This window comes from Schistocerca cancellata, chromosome 8 (assembly GCF_023864275.1).
Source record: "Schistocerca cancellata isolate TAMUIC-IGC-003103 chromosome 8, iqSchCanc2.1, whole genome shotgun sequence".
In the NCBI taxonomy this organism is placed as follows: domain Eukaryota; kingdom Metazoa; phylum Arthropoda; class Insecta; order Orthoptera; family Acrididae; genus Schistocerca; species Schistocerca cancellata.
The window spans coordinates 271,566,279-271,586,304 of NC_064633.1; the positions used below are offsets into that span (position 1 = coordinate 271,566,279).

Sequence of the window (20,026 nt, forward strand, 5' to 3'; positions counted from 1 at the left end):
AATATGGAGTCTGCCTGTTGCCCTTCATTTGTACGAGGTGCATTCAAGTTCTAAGGCCTCCGATTTTTTTTTTCTAATTAACTACTCACCTGAAATCGATGAAACTGGCGTTACTTCTCGACGTAATCGCCCTGCACACGTACACATTTTTCACAACGCTGACGCCATGATTCCATGGCAGCGGCGAAGGCTTCTTTAGGAGTCTGTTTTGACCACTGGAAAATCGCTGAGGCAATAGCAGCACGGCTGGTGAATGTGCGGCCACGGAGAGTGTCTTTCATTGTTAGAAAAAGCCAAAAGTCACTAGGAGCCAGGTCAGGTGAGTAGGGAGCATGAGGAATCACTTCAAGTTGTTATCACGAAGAAACTGTTGCATAACGTTAGCTCGATGTGCGGGTGCATTGTCTTGGTGAAACAGCACACGCGCAGCCCTTCCCAGACGTTTTTGTTGCAGTGCAGGAAGGAATTTGTTCTTCAAAACATTTTCGTAGGATGCACCTGTTACCGTAGTGCCCTTTGGAACGCAATAGGTAAGGATTACGCCCTCGCTGTCCCAGAACATGGACACCATCATTTTTTCAGCACTGACAGTTACCCGAAATTTTTTTGGTGGCGGTGAATCTGTGTGCTTCCATTGAGCTGACTGGCGCTTTGTTTCTGGATTGAAAAATGGCATCCACGTCTCATCCATTGTCACAACCGACGAAAAGAAGTTCCCATTCATGCTGTCGTTGCACGTCAACATTGCTTGGCAACATGCCACACGGGCAGCCATGTGGTCGTCCGTCAGCATTCGTGGTACCCACCTGGATGACACTTTTCGCATTTTCAGGTCCTCATGCAGGATTGTGTGCACAGAACCCACAGAAATGCCAACTCTGGAGGCGATCTGTTCAACAGTAATTCGGCGATCCCCCAAAACAATTCTCTCCACTTTCTCGATCATGTCGTCAGACTGGCTTGTGCGAGCCCGAGGTTGTTTCGGTTTGTTGTCACACGATGTTCTGCCTTCATTAAACTGTCGCACCCAAGAACGCACTTTCGACACATCCATAACTCCATCACCATATGTCTTCTTCAACTGTCGATGAATTTCAGTTGGTTTCACACCACGCAAATTCAGAAAACGAATAATTGCACGCTGTTCAAGTAAAGAAAACGTCGCCATTTTAAGTATTTAAAACAGTTCTCATTCTCGCCACTGGCGGTAAAATTCCATCTGCCGTACGGTGCTGCCATCTCTGGGACGTATTGACAATGAACGCGGCCTCATTTTAAAACAATGCGCATGTTTCTACCTCTTTCCAGTCCGGAGAAAAAAAATTGGGGGCCTTAGAACTTGAATGCACCTCGTAGTTCGCAGTACATCATGTGAGGAAAGGGCTAGCTGAGTTTCGCAGAAGAGATGCTTTCTAAAACCATGTTGATTTGTGAACATAAGCTTCTCGGTCCCAAGAGAATTTTTTATATTCGAACTGAGAATATATTCAAGGATTCTGCAGCCAACCGATGTTAGGGATATTGATCTGTAATTCCGCAGATCCATTTTTGTTCTTCTTATACACAGGAGTCACATACGCTTTTTCCAGTCGCTTGACACTTTACGCTGGGCGAGAGATTCGCGATGACTACAAGCTAAGTAAGGGCCTAATACCGCAGAATACTTTTTGAAAAACCGAACTGAGGATCCATTCGGATCTGGTGACTTATTTGTTTTCAACTCCTTCAGTTATTTCTCTATGCCAGGGATGCTTATTATTATGCCTTCCATACAGGAGTCTGGAAAACAAAAACGACGGTATGTTTGTACGATTCTCCGGTGTGTTCTTCTAGATGGTAAATTTTGTTGATTTCTGTAGCGTACAGAGTGTCACAGATTGTTTACCCAGATCTTAAAAAGATATTACTACGAGGAGACTTACATATTATTATGGTAGTCCACGTAACTTTTGTTGAGTGCTGTGCTACAATTCAGATTAAACAGATACATGACACTATTCTTCTGCATAGTGACCAATTCTCTGCAAAAAACGATCGGGATGTTCTACAAATCGTTCAGTTCCTCGAGAATAGAAATCCGCTCCTTGGCCATGGAGCCATTCGAGAAGCGCTGTGTAAATGTCCTCTGGGTTGGAAAATCTGTTTGCCCCCAGATGTTCTTTCACTTTGCTGAAAATACGGAAATCGCGTGATACAGGATATGGACCTCCCCATTAGCATTACCCAGGTCTGTGCGACCTTGGTCAAACTGGAAGCGACAGTACATTTGACCCGAACACCACCAGAATTTCACCTGTGTCCAATCTGGACGCTATACCCACAAGAGTCATTATATCTCGTATTCATCTTTGGCGTACATTTCAGGTTGTTGTGCCGTTTCATTCCCAAACTGTGATGCACCTGTTATCCATACCGGAAAGAACTGTGTCTTAAAAAAACTTGGAACATGTACTCTTATCTGAGAATGTGGCACTCTTTAGCCGCAATGGCCTTAGCGCGGGACGACAAGCGTTAAGTTACTTTCTGAAGACCCTAAGTATTTACTTACACCATATATTATCAAGCCTGTTTAGTCATTAAGGTTTCATGATGGTGTGTTTCAGCTCCTGAATTTATTTACGGGAGCGCCATTATAGATTAAACCATGAAATGGTGGCATCAGTACAAGAAAAAGTACATGTGTTTTGTGGCTGGCCCAGACGAAATCTCCGGTCATGGTGTGACAAAAGTTCAGCACAACTTCCTGGAAATGGATGCAATTCTTTCTAGTTAGGGTATCGTTGAAAAGAGGAAAAGCTGCCGACTCCTACACCTGCAGAGGCAGTCAGGAACATCTGACCAGTGTTAACACGTTCTCCGTCCAGATCACTGAGGTGAACAACACGTCAGCCCCAGGTACCGAGGAGCGCATGTAACATTTCAACTAGATAGAGGACCATCTCATTGAACAAAAGTTGTCAGAAATTTTTTGATGAAGAATTTCTGTGTCGGTGGATTGGAAATGATGGCCCAATACCTTTTCCACCATGGCCGCGAGACATTACCCCAGTGCATTGCCTTTTTTGGGGGGGGGGGGGGGGGGGGGGTACGCGGGACGCATTAATAACTCGTGTATGCAACACCTGAAGCGGATATGCTCACATTACATAAACACATCATTCAAACCGTTCCCCCTTACATGCTACAGAATGCGTGGTGTTAGACAGAATACCGTTTAGATATTTTGCTTGTCACCAGCAGCTGCCATATTGAGTGTTTTAAATGATATTACATACAACTGAAAACTTTATGATTGTCTGTATGCATGTGTCAAATGCTGCGACTTTATCGATGTTAATTAGGTAAACATTCTGGGATACTCTCTATAGCTCACCTGCTAGACTAAAACTATTCCATGGAGCTACATTATTTATAGTTGTTCCGGGAAGACTTTGTCGTAGTAAAACACCACCTCCCCAGGGAAGCTGTAATCCCAGCTAATCAGTGCGGCCGAAAGATTAAACAAAATCGTACGTTTTGCTTAAATACTGTAAAAGCATGGGATGAAAATCTACATTTATTCTGTAGTCACCTTTCCATTAAAATAACTTACGCAGTGGATCATACCACAAATATATCCCTAATACATAAGCAGAAGTCTTACATAGAGACTAGGCTGCTGGCGCATGTAATTAAAAAAAGACAAAAAATAATATTCCTTGAACAAGAAAAATAAAATACAAGCATCGTCTCAAACCGACCGCAGAAGACAAGGCGTAACGGTTCTCTGACGTCAATCCGTGGGGTGGCGCGTTCGCTTCGCAGATTTGGCCAGGAAATCAGCAGCGAGTCATGGTCAGGGTCAAGAAAAATCGCCAAGTGGTTTGTTTATAGAAATTGGCCCACTGAGACATTCTTATCCGCCGCTGTTTCTTACGTACCAACGTGAGCGCCTAGTTTCGTAACGCAGTTTGTAAACAGCGCAAATTTTGCAGAAAGGGAAGGGGGAAAAGTGAAAGATAAGTAAAGCTGTGTTTCGAAATAGTGTATTGAAAAGAAAGCAAAAGAAGAATATTTTTCTTTCCAAATTGTGACTGATTAATAAATCTTTTCCTTCAAATTTCCACTGCTTTCTTTGTCCACTGATTCTAAAGGACCGATGTCTTCTGCATCATTAAATCATTACACCTGAGACGATCCTGTGTGTGAGATTGAAATGTACCCTGTTCTTGAACACTTTCTATTGCTTTTTGTACTCTGTTTCTCCAGAACAGGTCCATAGTTCCCCGGAACAAAACCGAAGAAAGGTACGCCCTCTATGAAAGCCTCCGTCTGTGTGTCTCACCTTCCAAATTTCAGTGAACTGCCATACCGCATAAGAAAAGCAGTGATTGCAGTTAACTCCAGACATGCTCGAAAAACTATCTTGATGTTTGTTGTGCATCCGGTGGAGAGCGCATTGAATATTTGTGAAAGGTAAAGGAAAACTTTGGTCCCAAACGTAATTGTGAAACACATCCCAAGTTTGTATATGCGTAGATGTAAAAAAAATTACCCTTTTGAATCTAAAAAGTTTAAAATTCATCCCAAGTTCCTGTCTTCATTCATCTAACAGATATAGTTTTCTCAAATTGAATCCGTCCTTGTCGAACACCCTCTACAGTACCACTTACAGAGCTTTTTACATTAATTATTGCATCATTTATATGTGATTCAAACAGCATCGTCCTTGTCACATATCTCGGCGGTTCACCCAATCTTATTTTCACGTTAGATTATGTTATTCCAACGAGAAGATACGACAGTATTCGTTGTTTGATAAAAATTAATTATGAAATTCACTGGAAATTAATCGCACTGCTCTTAGATGCCTCGCACAGATTTCATCTTATCTTTTAGGTCAAAGCGAATTAGCTGGTATTGGGATCCAAGCTGGACAATATGGAACAGGAAATCAAACGTACGAGGTACCTGGTTCGATTACTACGTGCACAGAAATAAGGCTCCAGGGTCAGAACGACTGCTTCCCGTCTGTACCCCCACTTCTATCTGGCACAGCAACATAAGCAGTGTATTCCCTTAAATCAATAACGAAACAACTGCTCGATTTTATGCTTGGAAAGAAAGCATCATAGACCCCAGCCGTATGTCTCCACAGCAAGCATATGGGAAAGGCCAGTCGCATCAGACAGCAAGGGCAATCGCTCTTCTCGATCTTTCCCTGTGGGGCCCATTAAGTCTTCATTACACAAAACTCCAGACGAAGCCGAATACAAGCTATTTCTGTAATGTACTAGTTTCCTGCTTGGTTATGCAAGAAACATCGAATGCAAAATTTCATGCACAGTTGTAAGCATTTACGAAGTTTAGCTGTTATTTTGTACAGTTACTCCGATAGCATAGACGTGCCCGCATCTCGTGGTCGTGCGGTAGCGTTCTCGCTTCCCACGCCCGGGTTCCCGGGTTCGATTCCCGGCGGGGTCAGGGATTTTCTCTGCCTCGTGATGGCTGGGTGTTGTGTGCTGTCCTTAGGTTAGTTAGGTTTAAGTAGTTCTAAGTTCTAGGGGACTTATGACCACAGCAGTTGAGTCCCATAGTGCTCAGAGCCATTTGAATAGCATAGACGCGTACAGCAGCAGATGTTTTTTGAGGTGACATACATAATTATACGCACACTGCTGCCATGTTATTGGTCGTAATGTAAAATTTGTGTAAGATACAACATCACCGCCTACAGTTGTGGTGAAATTGACTTTAAATTCAGAATCTGCTATTCAAAAGCATTGATTCTCACGTAAAATTATTTATCTTTGGCGGTAACGTTATAAGAAAATTGATCTCTGATTCCTGCTGCTTTCGTAAAAAAATCAAGAATGCTGTTAACCTCTCAGTTACTTTAAAACTGAAAAATATAGACACGGCCCACAGCGTGGAAACATTTTGTTTGATAATTTGAATGACCGTAAAAAAATTAAGTTTCCTTTCGGAAGAATTGTGTTCATAAATATCAGAGACTTCGTGACATTAAATGATTGCGGGCTCTAATGAATGCAATAAGAAAACAATACGTACGCGCCAAATGGTGTTTGAAATGATCGTAGCCAAACGAAAAGATTCTATATTTAAAAGTATCACTTTTACTGAAAATAATGAGCTTTTATTCTGATCGGGAATGGAAGAGAAGTCATAATGCAAGAAATATGCTTAGACTTTTTAATGCGCATTTGATCCATACTCGGGAATAAGACTCTCATTAAATAAAACAGCTCTGTGACAATAGGCATCAGTCAAGCGATACGGAAGTAGTGTCTCTTTTTGCATTGATGTGTCATTAATTAACATTAATATCTTTGTTTTTTTACTAACGATAATTACAGTCTAATATAATAGCCGCGACTCACCTTCTCGTTTTTGTTACCCACATCAACAGCAGCGCCCCAGGCGGCCACATTTCTAAATACGATATCGTATGAGTGGTAATATTAAAGTTCATATTGATTTGTAACATAGCTTTCACACAAAATGACACCACATTTGAGATTATTTAGTTACCTAACGCCCTAGGAGATACGGAACAGTTCATTACAGGACAGTTTATATAGGATTCTCTTGTTACTTACTGACATGTACTGAACAACATCGTTTTCCTTTAATAACAAAAAATTCCAAGTAAACATTAGAAGACCTAACCTTTTACAGAAAGACATCGTATATCTATACGACAAAGCAGAGTTTCGTTAGCTACACTTCCAGCCAATCAGTGAATGTGGAACATAGGAATCCTATATAGAATATTATACGTACATTATTTAACGTACCAAATAAGCCACCACAACTGTAGCTTAGCGGAAAACCACAGAGACGCGATAAGAAATCGTCGAAAGCAAAAGAACTGTTTCCCAACACAGGAGAAATCAATTCCACAATTGTTGCTAAATCTGAGCCACAAACGGCAAGTATCTTCAATACATTTGATTTTGAAGCAAATGTAATTACGCTTACAAAAAAAATTCGTGTGGTAGAAAGTCGACTGAAGTGTAAGAAAGGGCGAATCATCGAACTCATCATCATCATCATCGTCATCATTTAAGACTGATTATGCCTTTCAGCGTTCAGTCTGGAGCATAGCCCCCCTCATACAGTTCATCCATGATCCCCTATTCAGTGCTAACATTGGTGCCTCTTCTGATGTTAAACCTATTACTTCAAAATCATTCTTAACCGAATCCAGGTACCTTCTCCTCGGTCTGCCCCGACTCCTCCTACCCTCTACTGCTGAATCCATGAGTCTCTTGGATAACCTTGCTTCTCCCATGCGTGTAACATGACCCAACCATCTAAGCCTGTTCGCCCTGACTGCTACATCTATAGAGTTCATTCCCAGTTTTTCTTTGATTTCCTCATTGTGGACACCCTCCTGCCATTGTTCCCATCTACTAGTACCTGCAATCATCCTAGCTACTTTCAAATCCGTAACCTCAACCTTGTTGATAAGGTAACCTGAATCCACCCAGCTTTCGCTCCCATACAACAAAATTGGTCGAAAGATTGAACGGTGCACAGATAAGTTAGTCTTGGTACTGACTTCCTTCTTGCAGAAGAGAGTAGATCGTAGCTGAGCACTCACTGCATTAGCTTTGCTACACCTCGCTTCCAGTTCTTTCACTATGTTGCCATCCTGTGAGAATATGCATCCTAAGTACTTGAAACCGTCCACCTGTTCTAACTTTGTTCCTCCTATTTGGCACTCAATCCAGTTATCTCTCTTTCCCACTGACATTACTTTCGTTTTGGAGATGCTAATCTTCATACCATAGTCCTTACATTTCTGATCTAGCTCTGAAATATTACTTTGCAAACTTTCAATCGAATCTGCCATCACAACTAAGTCATCCGCATATGCAAGACTGCTTATTTTGTGTTCACATATCTTAATCTCACCCAGCCAGTCTATTGTTTTCAACATATGATCCATAAATAATATGAACAACAGTGGAGACAGGTTGCAGCCTTGTCTTACCCCTGAAACTACTCTGAACCATGAACTCAATTTACCGTCAACTCTAACTGCTGCCTGACTATCCATGTAAAGACCTTTAATTGCTTGCAAAAGTTTGCCTCCTATTCCATAATCTTGTAGAACAGACAATAACTTCCTCCTAGGAACCCGGTCATATGCCTTTTCTAGATCTATAAAGCATAGATACAATTCCCTGTTCCACTCATACCACTTCTCCATTATTTGCCGTAAGCTAAAGATCTGGTCCTGACAACCTCTAAGAGGCCTAAACCCACACCGATTTTCATCCAATTGGTCCTCAACTAATACTCGCACTTTCCTTTCAACAATACCTGAGAAGATTTTACCCACAACACTGATTAAAGAGATACCTCTGTAGTTGTTACAATCTTTTCTGTTGCCATGTTTAAAGATTGGTGTGATTACTGCTTTTGTCCAGTCTGATGGCACCTGTCCCGACTCCCAGGCCATTTCAATTATCCTGTGTAGCCATTTAAGACCTGACATTCCACTGTATTTGATGAGTTCCGACTTAATTTCATCCACCCCAGCCGCTTTATTGCACTGCAATCTATTGACCATTTTTTCCACTTCCTCAAATGTGATCCTATTTCCATCATCATTCCTATCCCATTCTACCTCGAAATCTGAAGCATTACTGATCGCATTTTCACCTACATTGAGCAACTCTTCAAAATATTCCCTCCATCTGCCCAAGGCATCCACAGGATTCACCTGCAGTTTTCCTGTCCTGTCCAAAATACTTGTCATTTCCTTCTTACCTCCCTTTCGAAGACTGCTAATTACACTCCAGAATGGTTTTCCAGCAGCTTGACCCATAGTCTCCAACCTGTTTCCAAAGTCTTCCCACGATTTCTTCTTGGATGCTGCAATTATCTGTTTGGCTTTGTTTCTTTCTTCAACATAACTTTCTCTGTCTACCTGGGTTCTGGTATGTAGCCATTTTTGATACGCCTTCTTTTCCCTTTTACAGGCTGCCTTGACTGTATCATTCCACCAAGCTGTTTGCTTCATCCTACTTTTACACACTACTGTTCCAAGACATTCTTTAGCTACTTCTAGTACTGTGTCCCTGTACCTTGTCCATTCCTTTTCCAATGACTGTAATTGACTACATTCAACTAACCGGTACCTTTCTGAGATGTACTTGTGCCTGATTTCCTTATCCTGAAGTTTCTCCACTCTTATCCTCCTACATATGGACCTGAACTCCTGCACTTCCGGCCTCACAATCCCAATTTCACTGCAGATTAAATAATGATCAGTGTCATCAAAGAATCCCCTGAATACACGTGTGTCCCTCACAGCCTTCCTGAATTCCTGATCTGTTATTATATAGTCAATGACAGATCTGGTTCCCCTGCCTTCCCAAGTATACCGGTGAATGTTCTTATGTTTAAAAAAAGGAGTTTGTGATTACTAAGCCCATACTGGCACAGAAATCCAAGAGTTGTTTCCCGTTCCTATTGGCCTCCATATCCTCTCCAAATTTACCCATAACCTTTTCAAACCCTTCTGTTCGATTTCCAATCCTGGCGTTAAAATCAACCATGAGCAGAACACTGTCCTTGTCCTTTACTCTAACAACTACATCTCTGAGTGCCTCATAAAAACTATCCATCTTATCTTGATCTGTCCCTTCACAATGCGAATATACTGACACAATCCTAATTTTTTTGCTAGACACTGTCAAATCTATCCACATCAGTCGTTCGTTTACATACCTTATTGCAACTACGCTGGGTTCCATTTCTTTCCTGATGTAAAGCCCTACACCCCATTGTGCTATTCCTGCTTTGACTCCTGACAGGTAGACCTTGTATTCTCCCACTTCCTCTTCTTTCTCACCCCTTACCCGAATGTCACTAAAAGCTAAAACGTCCAGCCCCATCTTACTTGCAGCCTCTGCCAGCTCTACCTTCTTCGCAGAGTAGTCCCCATTGATATTAATAGCTCCCCATCTCATTAACATTTGTTTGCCAAGTCGTATCTTAGGAGTCCCTGGTTTGTCAGTTAGAGGTGGGACTCCGTCACCTCCAAAGGTCCGAGGCGTTTTGCTCTGATTGTTGCCAGCATCATATTTAAAGTACCAGGGAAGCAGGTTGCTAGCCTTACTTGCGCCGAGTCCCATTGGGTTTTACCCCTAACGGCTGAGGGACTAACCGGTGGATTTGGTAGTCTTTGCCGTATGAGCACAAAGGTGACCACGACTCAGAATATGTCCGAGATGCCCAGCCTTATTCCAAAGTAACTGGTATCCCGACTGTCGGGACCACTTACTTGGCCACTCATACGTTGCCCGTGGTTCATGAACTAGGACATGACTACAGGAACCCACACCATGAACCACTCCGTAAAAAAAAATTTAATTGCCAAGGGAAGTGCCTGTAATAATAACAACAGACAACAACAGAAAAATATTAATGAAATGTTTATATTTTCTTGTTATCAGCAGAATAAGCTGCGAATATAGACATATTCAAAAGCTTTTCTTCAAATGAAAGAGTTGTAGCTTATGTCATAGAATCAATGTGATTCGGCAGTTTTTACATGTGTTTCACGATAATTCATGTCTCTTGGTAACTAACTAACGCATGGAACGCAAATATATGACAACTATTTCGACAAATGAGTAGAAAATAATTTAAAACGAACATTATCTTTACGACACATGTGACTGTCTGCTTTCTGACCGCTTGGAGCGCTATTGTCGCTCCAGCTGTCGAACGATAACTTTCGCTCCAGAGAGTGTCATGAGTGTATGCATTACACTGTGCAATAATGTTAATGGACACAAGGTTCACATATCGCTGTATTTCACAGACGACGAATTGCCAGTAAATTAAATATTATTTCAATTACATTTACTTAATGCTGCCATAACATAGATATTCTTCTGAATAACCGAGGAGAATTTTTTTTAATTTGGCTGTGACGGCAGAAAGAGAAAGTGTTATTTCTTGAGAAATAATCGCAGATATGCAGGCATATTATAGGTTATATTTCTGCCCATAATTTCTACATCAGGTGTGTTTTAGATGCTCCGAACAATAATTTATATATGTTCGTTGTCTGGGCCGTGTCCAGACTGGTTGTATATAAAATGATTTGTTCAAGAATTTTAAGGGCTCTTCTGGAAGCAGAGCCAACGGTCTTGCCGCAACGGAATCACCCGTTCCCGTCAGATCACTGAAGCTAAGTGCTGTGGGGCGAGGTAACGTACGAGAGCACTGTTGGCATGCGGGGTCCACTAAGCCCTTGTAAGGCCAATTGACGAGCCGCTTGACTGAGAGGTAGCGGCTCCGCTCACGAAAACTGACAACGGCCGGCAGAGGGATGTGCTGACCACATGTCCCTCCATATCCGCATGCAGTGACGCCTACCAGCTCAGGGTGACACGATGGTCGGTCGGTACCGATGGGCCTTCCACTGTCTGTTCGGACGAAGTCAGGAAGCAGAAATTATGTGGGTGTACCTTCTCTTCTTTTGTCTTCTGTTCTCTCTGCTTAACTCACAACTGGCTTTTTTTTAATGAAACGCTATTGCTTTCGTCTGAATTTCTGCTTAATATACTGAAAACTTAACTGTTTCCTTTTATTAGGATCACGGTTTTCTCGCACCTCAAATCATTACTTTGCTGTTTGGTTTCCTAGTGCCAGCACCCAGGATATCAAGGACCAGTTACAACAGTTGTGGGCCAGTTTTCTTCAGGAGAGTATACAGCTACTTCCCAACGGAATCAGTGCATGCATCGAGACCAGAGTAGGTCGGACGTCATGCTGATAATCGGGGTCATCTCGACAAATTCCTTTTAACTGCGGTTCGATTTTATAATCACGGAATTAACATCATATAGCCTGTTAAGACGTAAAGTTTTATCCGTTTGTCCCTCTCTTCTGGGTGCCTCACTTTTTTATCGGCCAGCGTAAGTTTCGATGATACTTTGCCATCATCACTGTGTTTCCATTTCTTCTTACTTAACAGCATCTGTTGTTCTACCGGAAGAAACAACACTCGTCAGTGTAGTGGTGGGTTCTTAGCTTTACTTCTGGAGGGGCCGAGATGATATTGCAACATATAAAATATCAGCTCACTTTAATTATAATTTGAACAAGACGAACCACCTAACTTTGTACGATCCATGTCCACAGGAATGTCATGGGTATTCATACCGTCACTCAAGATTAGTGTATTATTTGATACAGACAAGATACTAGTCTTTTCTCATATAGCACTGTTGAGTACAAATTTTTATGCAGAGTTCTGTCTAGCAAAACTGTTGCACTGCTCCCTCGGTAGAGAGACGATGCCGTCGTCTTCGGTGTGATTGATGACTGAGTTGTACAGCACTGCGCTCAGATTGAAACATCCCCTTCGAAAAATTTATGAATTACTGTGCTGGTAAGCCTCTCACGTTATTTGATTTTCAAACAGCTGAGCAAAACTGAACGTATTCAGACATTTCTTTCTTTACTCATTCTGATCAACACTAAACTGACACACAATATTTTTAGCGCAACGCAATCTGACTTTCAATAACCCCTACAAAAAAAATGGCCCCGCCTAACAATAACCTATACCTTTCGTGAATCACTTACCTCACAAAAATCTTCGTTACTCGAACTACTGCAATACAGCGAGCACCAATACTGCCAGCCAAATAAACGATTCTAATTACTGAAGGCACTAACTACTGATAGGCATAGTTAGCAAATGAAAGATTTTGATAGAGAACAAACAATGCATTTACCTTAATAGTGTTCAAAAGTCATTATATAGTTCATGACATCTAGTCTTACAAATTTCGTTTTTCTGACGGACACACTTTCAGATCGTCCGCTCTCAAAACTCTGCCACCTCTCTTCCCACATCCACCACTGCTGGCGGCTCACCTCTAACTGCGCAACGCTCAGCGCTGTTCACATCCAACTAGACTTGGCCACTGTTTCTATGTTTCGATACAGTGTATCGATACGTGGAACTGTTTCAGTGTTTCGGAACGGTTGTGGTTCACTGTTTCGAAACACCACTGTTTCATTCCGCCCCTGTCCCGGATAACCGCACCAGATTCGATCTCGAGCCAGACACAGAAACTGTATCGTTGTTTCAAAATAAGGCTGTTTCAGTCCACCTGCGCTTGGAACTGACTAATTGTATCGAAACAGTGATGTTTCATTCCGCTCTGTGTCGTACGAGATTCGGGCTCGGCACAGATACTGAAACACAACATAACACTTCATGAAACACTTTCAAGAGTGTCGAAATCTTTTTGACAAGCAATACAATGAAGCTTAAGATATCCGAAAGTGAAGCTTCGTTTCTAGCTGACTGTCCTATTACGAAATGGCGTAACATCTGCTTTATAAACACTAACTAAACAATAAAACAACGTATTACTATTCACATTCAAAATAATAAATATGTGAAAATCATTCGATTAAATTACACTTTTTTTTATAACATACGCTTCTCTTTTCATGTACAGTAATCGTATTAAGAAACGCAAGTAAGCCTACAACATTTTGAATAAAGAAAGGCGTAGAGTGACAGTTATTAGATATATACATAAATTTGATCAAGGTATAATTGCAAGCAATCTGTTTGACGTATCACTGATAGTGTAATGGTGAATGGGAAGGGCTGGGAAGCATGGTGACTTTATAGTAACGGTTCGAAACACCTTGAAAGACAAAATTTTTTCTGTTATATTTTGTTATTTATTCGAATTATTTGGCGTTATTTGTGAGTCTATAGTCACTTTGCCTATTATCCACAATGATTCCCTTTGTGTACATGGAAATTAGCAGGATGGGTATATTACCCATACTAACGGAATGTGGGAATCCCAGTAGCATATCTGTTGTTTCTGCAGTTTGCTCCTCCTTCCAGTTCCGTTCGTGGTGGTTCTGTCTTCAGCTATGGCTGTCCTCAGCCAATTGAAAAGTATTAAAGTCACACAACACGAAAGCAGCACATTTTTCTGCAGGAAATACGAAACTGCCAAGACGCCCAAGTGATAGTTTCATACTTTCTGCGAAATGATTAGCGCTCTCGCACCTTATTTGTGTTTATATGGACATACTTATACAGTAGACATTCGAGATGATAAAATGTGTAGGTTTATTAGATTACAAAACACAAACTGTTTCACTGTTTCGAAACAGCGTATCGAAACATTACATTGTACTGTTTCATTTGTTTCGAAACAGTTAAGTGTTTCAGTTTGCCCATCTCTACATCCAACTGCCCAACACTACAATAGCGAATATTCCAACAATGGCAACCAGCCACAGATCACACACAGCACAGTCAGCGATTTTCATACAGGCGCTACTTGGCGTTACCAACATAAAAACCTAAACAGCCTACCTATAAGATGTAAGCGAGTGAGCTGATGCGTCGTTGGTTGTGGCAACAACTCTGTTTCGTTGTGGCTCTGTCGCGAGGTGCCAACCTTGCTTGGTTGAATGGTTGATTTGGGGAAGTGGATCAAACAGCGAGGACATCGATCCCATCGGATTAGGGATGGATGGGGAAGGAAGTCGGCCGTGCCCTTTCACAGGAACCGTCCTGGAATTTACCTGAAGCGATGTGGAACTCACAGGAAACCTAAATCAGAATGGCCGGACGCGGGTTTGGACTGTCATCCTCCAGAATACGAGACCAGTGTGCTAACCAACGCGCCACCTCACTCGATCCCAACATTGCTGTGGCAACTCGCTCTTCGGATGACGCCACACATGTTGTTAAGATTGCTATGTGATTAGTATAGTTGATAGTTTAGTATTCAGAAAGCACATAGCTACTATGACAACGTAATGAGCTGTTAAGTATAACAAAAAACCATTGATGATATAGTAAAATCATCGAAAAATGTATTGGGTGAGGAGAAAAAAAGTAGGAATTGTGTCTTGCGCAAGGCATAATCTTCCAAACCTATGTATTCTTCAAATAAACACGGACTTAAGTAGTGGGCTTTGCTACAGAAATAACAATTCCAGAGGAACAACTGTAAATGTATGGGTCAGCTAACTGTTTTGCAACATTATTTACATTACGCGTCTCATAATTCCAATACGGCCAACACCTCTAATGTTACAATTACATTTGTGATGTATGTTCTTTCGGACATGTCCTAAAGAACAGAACCAACACAGTCATGATTCTGCGGTCGTATACAGGGTGATTCACGAAGATATGCAAATATTTTAATATATTATTCTACAAGTAAAACTAAAGAAAAAAGTTCATATAAACATAGATCCGCAAATGTTTAGTAACGGGATTACGGCTAATAAAAGATTTTGCTTGAAATTTAGCATCTTCGCTAGTATGAAGCCATCACAAAATTGTACGAGGTTAAAGTAAAGCACAATTTCCATTTATTTTGTTTTTATTTGTCAGGTGAATCTAATAAAACATGTCCCAGACGCCTATCTGCAGTAGTTTTCCAGAACATCCAGAGAAGCAGAAATTATTATCCAAGTAAATTTGTTAGAATGTAGAAACGTTTATGTTATAGTTGGCAACCGATAGTGAGTTGTTTCAGTCGTTTCCTAGCCTTGGCTCTGAGCACTATGCGACTTAACTTCTGAGGTCATCAGTCGCCTAGAACTTAGAACTAATTAAACCTAACTAACCTAAGGACATCACACACATCCATGCCCGAGGCAGGATTCGAACCTGCGACCGTAGTGGTCACGCGGTTCCAGACTGAAGCGCCTAGAACCGCACGGCCACACCGGCCGGCTTCCTAGCCTTGAAGCGAGATAGTTTTCTGTACTGTTGATTGAAAGAACATAATAACAACTGTGTATTTAAGTGAAACCACATAGTAACTGTTGTAGTTTGTAGATTATTTATGAAACAGGGATTCCTTTCAAATTTACGACAGAGGAATACGCCGATATGGTGTTTATTTATTGCAAATGTGATGGTAATGCTACTGATGCAGTTAAAGAATATCGCATACGTTATCCAACTCGGAGGATTTCGAATGCACGAACCATTAGCGGAGTATTTCGAATGTTCATACACGTGCAGCTAAATGCATCGAACATGTATTGTGAATGTTTATTTTTTCCCGTTTAACATGAATTCACGTATGCTATGGTATTAATTAAAGCAGATTACCTGACACATTCATACAGTTTCAGTTAACGTTGTTACCATCATTTTTCCAAAATTAAATTCTCTACGACTTCTGTTGAAAACTTTGTTCAATTGTCTGGAATTTAAAAAACAAATTGGGCCAAATAGATAATATATTAAACATTTTATGAAATTACCTCTTTGCTACTCTGGATGTTCGGGAAAACTGCTGCAGATACACGTCTGGCACATGTTTTATTAGATTCACCAGATCAATAACAACAAAATAAATGGAAATGGTGCTTTACTTTAACCTCGTACAGTTCTGTGATGGCTTCATACTAGCGAAGTTGTTAAATTTCAGGCAAAATCTTTTATTAGCCGTAACCCCGTAACTAAACATTTGCGGACCTATGTTTATATGAACTTTTTTCTTTAGTTTTACTTGTAGTATAACATTAACATTTTAAATTATTTTCATATATTCTTGATTCACCCCGTATAAGTGCGATGAAAGAGAAATACCGACGTCAGTCAGTTAAGGGCATCGCACTGAAATAGTTCAAAGCCGACAGGTGAAAATTTGTGCCGGCCTGGGACTCGAACTTTACACGAGCAATCACATTAACCGCTCGGCTGTCAGAGGACTCTTCAAGTTCGACCCAAATTTCAGTGCCATTCAGCAGCTGACATTGGTATTTATCTTTTTTGTTGTGTATCTATGGCGAAAGAATCGTGATTGTGCGGTGTCTGTTCTTTAGGAAGCGTCTGAAAGAATAGACACCACACATATAATAGTAATATGTTAGTGTTGACAGCATCTCATGATATCTTCAGTGTGTATACGGCGTAGGCTGGACCTCTTACGGGAATCATGCGAAATGCTGCGAGCAATGAGGAAAATGCAGGGGGAGCTGGGAGGGGGGGGGGGGGGGGGGGGGGAGCTACAGAAGTAATGTGCAACAAGTTGGGAATTTGAGTCGGACGTGAAGCGTGCTTGGATAGTCGAAGTGGTTAAGATGACTGCTCGCGTAAAATAGGAAGTATGTGTTCAAGTCCCATCCGTCACAAATTTTCACTAATCACCTTTGAATTATTTCAATGCCCTTAAACTTCAGAGTGTGGTAATTCTCTTTCACCCACCTGTAATATTTTGTTTATTTTGTTACAGTGGTTCGCCGGCCGCTGTGGCCGAGCGGTTCTAGGCACTTCAGTCTGGAGCCGCGCGACTGCTACAGTCGCAGGTTCGAATCCTGCCTCGGGCGTAGATGAGTGTGATGTCCTTAGGTTAGTTATGTTTAAGTAGTTCTAAGTTCTAGGGGACTGATGACCTCAGATGTTAAGTCCCATAGTGCTCAGAGCCATTTGAACCATCTTTGTTACAGTGGTTCATTGTTTAGACAGATAGTCTATGTTTTCGTAGCGTTTAATGTCACATAAATCGTTTGGCAAAAATTTATGAAAATGTGAATTACCATTTTGCCTCAGTTTCACAAGCTCTTGGATAAGCTCTTTTTTAGGTAGAGCTATGACCTGTGGACCTTTGTGGTGGACAGACTAGATTTTAGATAATTGTTGGCTTACATGTGTTGACGAAGTAGTAGGACTAACTGATGCAGAATGAAACTGCGCGTAAATGTTTGTTAAGTGAAACAACATTATGCTTCGGTGAGGTGAATTACACAGTAATCACAAATTATTCATGATGCCTTTATGAAACTATGAAAATGTTACCTCCATTCTGACGGCATTATCTAATGGAAGAATAATTAGTGCTCTCATCAGCATGTCAGGGTCATCCCGCTGGTCGTAATATCTCCACGCAATACGAGCTATTTCGGAGTAAATAAGAAACAAATCGAGTGAGAGATGCGTCTGCAGACGGGAGGCCGCCTGGAACGACAGCCGAAAATCTGGCGACCGTGACACGGCCGTGACCGGCTGATGCGGCGTGACGTAGGCAGGCCGGGGCCCGGGCACCGCCCACCCGCTACGCACGGCGTCTCGCCGCTGGCTGCCCGCCTTCCGCAATTTCGCAACTCCTCGCCGACAGCGAGTACTGCGCAGCGAACTGTTGTGCAAGCAACTAAGTAACTGTCTGTCCGCATTGCATAGCCGCTAGTACGGCACTTCCCAGCCTATGGGCAATTACCGCCTGCGGGGTAAAATGTAATATTCGAGGGATGAAACGAAAGGGTTGAATCGTGTTTCTGCCAGCAAACTAAACAATTTTTAAAATATCATTACCATTATCGCTATTCGTAAGAGTGTAAATACTCATTCCAAAACTTACCAATATGCACATTTTTTTCAAATCATTAGCATTGACGCGTTAAACAGTGTGCTGGAGGCTACAGCTTGTGAACGTCTTCCACACATTGTCAATCCGCTACCCCAAATATTTTGTACTTTTTTAGCATGGATTTACAACAGTGAAACTGACAGATATACAGGGTGGTCCACTGATCGTGACCGGGCCAAATATCTCACATAAGCGTCAAACGAAAAAACTACAAAGAACGAAACTTGTCTAGCTTGAAGGGGGAAATCAGATGGCGCTATGGTTGGCCCGCTAGATGGCGCTGACATAGGTCAAACGGATATCAAATGCGTTTTTTAAATAGGAACCCTCATTTTTATTACATATTCGTGTAGTACGTAAAGAAATATGAATGTTTTAGTTGGACCACTTTTTTCGCTTTGTGATAGATGGCGCTGTAATAGTCACAAACATATGGCTCACAATTTTAGACGAACAGTTGGTAACACGTAGGTTTTTTAAATTAAAATACAGAACGTAGGTACGTTTGAACATTTTACTTCGGTTGTTTCAATGTGATACATGTACCTTTGTGAACTTATCATTATTGAGAACGCATGCTGTTTCAGCGTGATTACCTGTAAATACCACATTAATGCAATAAATGTTCAAAATGATGTTCGTCAACCTCAGTGCATTTGGCAATACGTGTAACGACATTCCTCGCAACAGCGAGTAGTTCGCCTTCCGTAATGTTCGTACATGGCTAAAAATGGCTCTGAGCACTATGGGACTTAACATCTGAGGTCATCAGTCCCCTAGAACTTAGAACTACTTAAACCTAACTAACCTAAGGACATCACACACATCCATGCCCGAGGCAGGATTCGAACCTGGGACCGTAGCAGTCGCGCGGTTCCAGACTGTAGCGCCTGGAACCGCTCGGCCACTCCGACCGGCTGTTCGCACATGCATTGACAATGCGCAAACGCATGTTGTCAGGCGTTGTCGGTGGATTACGGTAGCAAATACCTTTCAACTTCCCCACAGAAAGAAATCCGGGGACGTCAGACCCGGTAAACGTGCGGGCCATGGTATGGTGCTTCGACGACCAATCCACCTCTCATGAAATATGCTATTCAATACCGCTTCAACCGCACGCGAGCTATGTGCCGGACATCCATCATGTTGGAAGTACATCGCCATTCTGTTGTGCAGTGAAACATCTTGTAGTAACATCGGTAGAACATTACGTATAGGAAATCAGCATACATTGCATCATTTAGATTGACATCGATAAAATGGGGGCCAATTACCCTTCCTCCCATAATGCCGCACCATGCATTAACCCGCCAAGGTCGTTGATGTTCCACTTGTCGCAGGCATCGTGCATTTTCCGTTGTCGAATAGCGCAAATCATGCCGGTTTACGTTACCGCTGTTGGTGAATGACGCTTCGTCGCTAAATGGAACGCGTGCAAAAAATCTGTCAACGTCCAGTAATTTCTCTTGTGCCCAGTGGCAGAACTGTACACGACGTTCAAAGTAGTCTCTATGCAATTCCTGGTGCATAGAAATATTGTACGGGTGCAATCGATGTTGATGTAGCATTCTTAACACCGACGTTTTTGAGATTCCCGATTCTCGCGCAATTTG

General features: G+C 41.8%; 1 long non-coding RNA gene across 2 annotated transcripts in view; it reads left to right on the forward strand.

Moving 5' to 3' along the window:
- LOC126095179 (uncharacterized) overlaps window positions 1–20,026 on the forward strand; it is a 64,601-nt gene that overhangs the window by 12,897 nt on the left and 31,678 nt on the right. The window contains exon 1 of one of the 2 annotated variants that reach the window (XR_007521919.1): window positions 17,281–17,398. The exons of the other annotated variant lie outside the window; for it this stretch is intronic. This is a non-coding gene — a long non-coding RNA (uncharacterized LOC126095179). Of the gene's footprint in view, window positions 1–17,280; window positions 17,399–20,026 lie in introns of those variants that run through there. 2 annotated transcript variants of the gene reach the window in all.